This window comes from Arachis ipaensis, chromosome B06, assembly GCF_000816755.2.
Source record: "Arachis ipaensis cultivar K30076 chromosome B06, Araip1.1, whole genome shotgun sequence".
NCBI classification, from domain to species: Eukaryota; Viridiplantae; Streptophyta; class Magnoliopsida; order Fabales; family Fabaceae; genus Arachis; species Arachis ipaensis.
In genome coordinates, this window is record NC_029790.2 from 97,481,478 (window position 1) to 97,487,014 (window position 5,537).

Consider the following 5,537-nt stretch of genomic DNA (forward strand, 5'->3'; position numbering starts at 1 on the left):
GGCATAATTTATCTTTAAATTTCGAAATTCTATACTTTTGTTTTAGTTTGTTATGTGGTCAAAAGTTTGTTAGAAGACACTACAAGATTCAAGTTTATTTGTGGCGGTTTTTTTTCTTATTTGTGGAGGTTTATAACCCCCACCAAATAGTTTGTGGGAGTTTCTAAAACCCCCAAAATTTGAGGTGCCACGAGATCTTTTGTGGGGATTTTTAAAAACCTCCATAATCTATTCAGTGGAGGTTTTGTATGTGTTTAGTGGGGGTTTTATATTAGACTTTTGTGATAGTTTTAAATCACTTTTGTGGCAGTTTAAAACCCCCACAAATTAATAAAAAATTTTCAATGTCAATAATTCAAAATATAATTACATATAGAATTATTCTACATAACTATTATTGTTTTTCTTTAAAAAGAAAAATAAAACAACTGTAATATTTTAGTATCATCTAATTACATAAAAAGTAATCTATCAAATACTTCTGGATGGCCATAGTAAAACCGCACCCTGAACAGAAGCATACATAAAAAAAGGTAAGCATCTGTTAGAGTTTAGAAAAATAGCACTAGAAGAATAGGTAATGACAATAATATGCTTGAATGAAAAATGTCACTGCTTGTTTATACAATAGGTAAAAGTCAAGCATATAAAAAATGGCACTTTAGCATTACATTAGGCTTTGCAAATAAACTTAGAAAACTCAATTCATATTTGCTTTCTTTACCAGTAAATGGTTAAAAAAAAAGTATTTATTATTTTCGAACATGTTCATAGTGAAGTTTTGCATTGTTACCTGAGAAGATTGGCGAGAAGTCTTTGACTCATAATGACAAAGCTGGTTTTTTGATATGACATGAACCATGCCAGAAAATACACACTGAAGTTTTAAAAGTCATTAAGAGTGAGAAAAGAAAACATGCAAACAATCAAAATTTATATTAGGTGCAAAAATAATTACGGAAGAAAATGATAATCAAACACAAGACTTAAATTGCTATAAACAGCTAACTATACATCTATTTGTGGATTTTAATGCATCCATGCTCTATTAATCAAGGCTTTTAAGAAAAAAATGATTCGTGGAATAGGGGAATAATTCGTGGAATCCACTATTTTTTAAGAAAAAAATAAACTGAAAAGAGAGAGAATAAAATAAAAGACACCATAAGCTAGAAGCACTACAAAAAACTTATAGATATTGTGAGCTAGCTTCAGTAATTCATCAAGCTAGCTAGTCACTAAACTAATAAATTTATTGTTGGTGTTTGTATTTATCAGGTGCACTTAGTAGTTAGATATAGTTAGGCCATTGCTATATATATAACTGAACACTAGATTTGAGATTTGTCAGTTTTCTGTTACCAATACTAGTGAAAATTTAATTTGTTCATACTCTTCATGATTTCTCTCAGCAATATTTGAATCTCTCTTCTTGAACACTGCTGTGAAGAACGAGTTTCTTTATGGAGAAAGTCCTTACTATTTACACCTTAGCGAGAGCCCTGGAACACTGCTAGAAACAAAATATGAACCAAGAAAGCAATGACCGAACTGAATGATTAAGCTCTTGATATATCAAGTGTAGTTTGTCAATGTAATTGATTAAAAAAATTTAAGAGAGATCACTCATAAAGGCACAGCTTCAACACACATAGAGCTAAACAACTAGACAGTTTCTTGTGTGTGAAGTAAAGCCTTTGATATATATATATATATATATTAAAACCTTGATTTGTCTCTTAATTATAGGAAGGGTAATGAATTATCAAATAGAATGAATATTTGACTTGGGGTGCAGGAGATAGAAGATCAAAGCTCTAATATGAACAAAGAAGGAAGAAATACCTGCGCAGGATAACACTTAATATGAACAAAGATTATGTTCCTGAAGCCACAGCTGGCAAAATTGAAGATGAATTATCTTTGCAAGATAACACAAAAGCAAGAGAGGTAATTAACTAATGATTAACATATATACACACTAGCTTTTTTATTAATGCCAATTACTAATAGTTAATTATAATTATTTCTATACTCTTGTTCGGTGAAACATACAAACCACTTATTCCCACTATTTTCTTTTTAGTGAGTCTTCAACAAATATTAGCATCTTCCCTCTTATCTTCTCAAACAATAGCCTTGGCTTGAACCTTCAAATTAAATATGCAACCAATAAGAACATAACTAGCTAAGGTAACATTATCCACAAGGCCATAAAGGGTAACATAGTAACATAAAATTTTGACAAAGTTAAGAATAATAAACCCAATTTCACCTCATTATCCACAAGGCCATATAGAGCAAAAGCTACATTGTGCTGGATAGACGCATTCTTTGAGCCAAGAAGATCGATTAGAGACTCAATACCTCCATGATAAGCAATACCAGCTCGATTTGAGGCTCAATACCTCCATGCATTTAAATTCAAAGGCAAATTGTTTGAGCACTTACATCCACCAATATAACTACCTATGAGAGCAGCAATTATTTTCCAGTTATCAGAGCCTAGAGATCGCATAGGCACTATTAGAAACGCCACTAGAGTACCAACAATTGTAGCCACTGCCATCCACCACATTAATTTCTTAAAGTTGAAACTTATTAGTTAATTATTACATTACAACATTAGTGATGCATAAGCACTAAACACGAAAATTATGTAACTATGTACCATATGGAAATCCCTTCTTGGCATTGGCAGGGAGACTTCCTTGTAGTCCAGGTATTATCTCTGTCATTTGTTCCACAATTTTAGGATCCTCACTATAGCTTTCATAACACCGACCCCATCTTGGATCTCTACAAACCTACAAATAGTGTTCCAGAAGTAATTAGTTAAGTTATCGAAGGTAGAAATGTGAACATATTAGGCCTAACAAGAATTTTTCCTACACAAGTTTATCATTAGACTCTTGCTTTTTATTTACCGCAATACATGGAGCAAAGACATAAGGAATCTCCGTTGCTCTGACTTCGAGAGTGGTTGCAGCTCCAATCTTTTGGGCAAGGTCAGGATCTATGTTAGTCAAAGGTTATTAGAACAGAACAAGTGGTGGATGAACTAAATAAAGCATATAAGCAACCCAATGCATCAATAAAACACCATTAAAATTACAAGCACAATGATATTGACTTGTAAACCAAAGTATATTTCAGGCTAAATTAATTGATATCATAAGCAAATTTGTTTTAGTATTATCATTGCAAAAGAATGATAGTTTGCTCACTGTGGCAACAAGAACCTTGAACCAGGTAAATAATAATAATAATAATCTAAGCCTGTAACCATAGAGCATTAGAGTATGGATAATGAGATCGATATTCCTCCTTTCTTTCTCTGTCCAATCTCACTTGAAATCATGAAGGATCCTGTAACCGTTTTCACCGGCATCACCTACAACAGACAGAGCATCGAGACATGGCTCTTCTCCAGCAAGAACAAGATCTGCTCCGTAACGAAGCAACAACTCTGTTCTTCTGATTTCTCCGATCTAACTCCAAACCACACTCTTCACCGATTGATTCAGTCATGGTGTACCATTAACGCTTCCCACGGCATCGAAAGGATTCCCACATCTAAACCACCGGTTAACAAAAAACAAGATCACAAAGCTCCTCAAAGATGAGGACATTGACCTAGAAGCTTGATGGCGGCAACGATGAGGACATGAATGGCAGCAGCGGCGAGTTGACTCTCCCTCTGATCTCAGACGCCATGGCGACTTGACGGTGACAATGGCGAAGAGATGAATTTGTGGTGGCGGAGAGTAGATCTAGGGTTTCAGATCTCTCTTTTTTCTTTTTTAAATTTTTTTTTGACAAATTTTTGTTTAGAGTGAAATTTGTTTCATTTTAATTAGAGTAGCTTAAAGTCTGATTATTTGTTTGGGTAATTGTGATTAAAAATTTCAACTAGTATTAATTAATGGGAGTTTTATATTTTGTCATAAATAAAATAAGTTGTGGGGGTTATTTAAAACCTCTACAAAAAAAATCCCATAAATAAGTAAAAATCTTGTAGTGAGACTTGTTTTAAATCTGCTATGCTTAGTAGTATTTTTAGGGATTTTAAATTTAAATCAAATTTGATCTAATATAATAAGATCAAATCTGATTTAAATTAGTTATCATATCTTTAGGATTTTAAATTTTAAATCAAATCTAATCTAATTCAATAAGATCAAATCTGATTTAAATTAGTTATCTTATCTTATCTTTTAGCTAGTTTGTTTGGGGTCTATTTAAACACCTTCTGGTGAGATAATTTACATAACTTTGATGAATAAATTTCAGTTGCTTTTTTTTAAGCACGTTTATTGTGTGGGAAGTGAGGTGAGTGACTTGCTTCGCTTGTTGCATGAAGAAGATTGGAGGATCCAACACTAAGGTGATCTGCGTGGTGGTTTCTTTCAGTTTCCGTCCCTCTGATCTAGGTTGTCAAGGACAAGTTCCTTGAAGGTCTAGTAGGAAATCCTTTCCGGTGACCGAGGTTGCTAAGAACACGTATCTTAGAGGTCTAGTAGGAAAAACCTTTATCTATCTTTTATGTTTCTGATGTGTCTCTTTATACCAATAAATTCCTCTTCTTAATGCCATTCTTTTCTTGTCCCCCTTCCATTATGATTTTATTACTTTGAATGTATTAAACCCCAAGTAAATCCATATCACTAATCTCCCCGGAAATCAGTTGAACTGGTGTCTCGAGATGTCTACAACGAAGTCGTGGATTAGCCGTCTAAGAGATGTATAAACATAGCTGGTACTTCGTGCTTTCCAGCCATGTATTCACATGAACCCAAGTAGACACGGGTGTTTGTCAGGCACATTCGTCTTAGTATGATGAACAGAGCTGATTGTCACTGATCATCCTATTCACCATGTTGAAGAGCAATTATACATCTTAGAAATAAATTAAACACTGATCGAAGAAGAAACAATAATACTTTTATTAATTCATAGGACTCAGCAGGGCTCTTCCTCTCAACCTAGGAGGTTTAAAAACTCATACTGAAAGGAAAATACAATGGTGAATTCAAATATGGTGTGTAAAAGTCCGAATGATTATGTAAAATAACTCTTATGACTAGTAAGGGTAAAATAGTCTTTTTAGTGCTAAAATCCTCTTCTGGGGCCCACTTGGTGAGTGTTTGGGCTAAGCTTTGATGAGATCCACGTGCTATGAGGTCTCTAGGGTGTGAAGCACTGGCTAGGGGGTCCACTCTGGGCGTTTGGACGCTGGACTCTGCTCCTTGGGCGCTGGATGCTAGGAAGAGGGCAGGATGCTGGCGTTGGATGCCAGTTTTGGGCTTTCTAATCCGAAACAAAGTATGGACTATTATACATTTCTGGAAAGCTCTAGAAGTTAAATTTCCATAGCCATTGAGAACGCTCCATTTGGACTTTGGTAGCTCCATAAAAGCTCTTCCAAGTGCAAGGATGTCAGATCCAGATAGCATCTGCAGTGCTTTCTCTGTCTCTGAATCAGACTTCTGCTCCAACTCCTCAAATTTAGCCAGAAAATACCTGAAATGGTACAA

General features: G+C 34.5%; 1 long non-coding RNA gene across 10 annotated transcripts; it reads right to left on the reverse strand.

Moving 5' to 3' along the window:
* Positions 325–3,875, reverse strand: LOC107604696. Of its 10 annotated transcripts, none has more exons than XR_002349025.1 (6): positions 2,928–3,874; positions 2,276–2,807; positions 2,056–2,150; positions 1,846–1,897; positions 794–1,510; positions 325–507 (listed from the first exon to the last, which is right to left on the reverse strand). It is a non-coding gene; the product is annotated as an uncharacterized LOC107604696 (long non-coding RNA). The 10 variants fall into 10 exon arrangements; XR_002349023.1 differs by having other exon boundaries at positions 333–507; positions 794–877; positions 1,394–1,510; positions 1,846–2,150; positions 2,928–3,873; XR_002349021.1 differs by having other exon boundaries at positions 794–2,150; positions 2,276–2,562; positions 2,672–2,807; positions 2,928–3,875.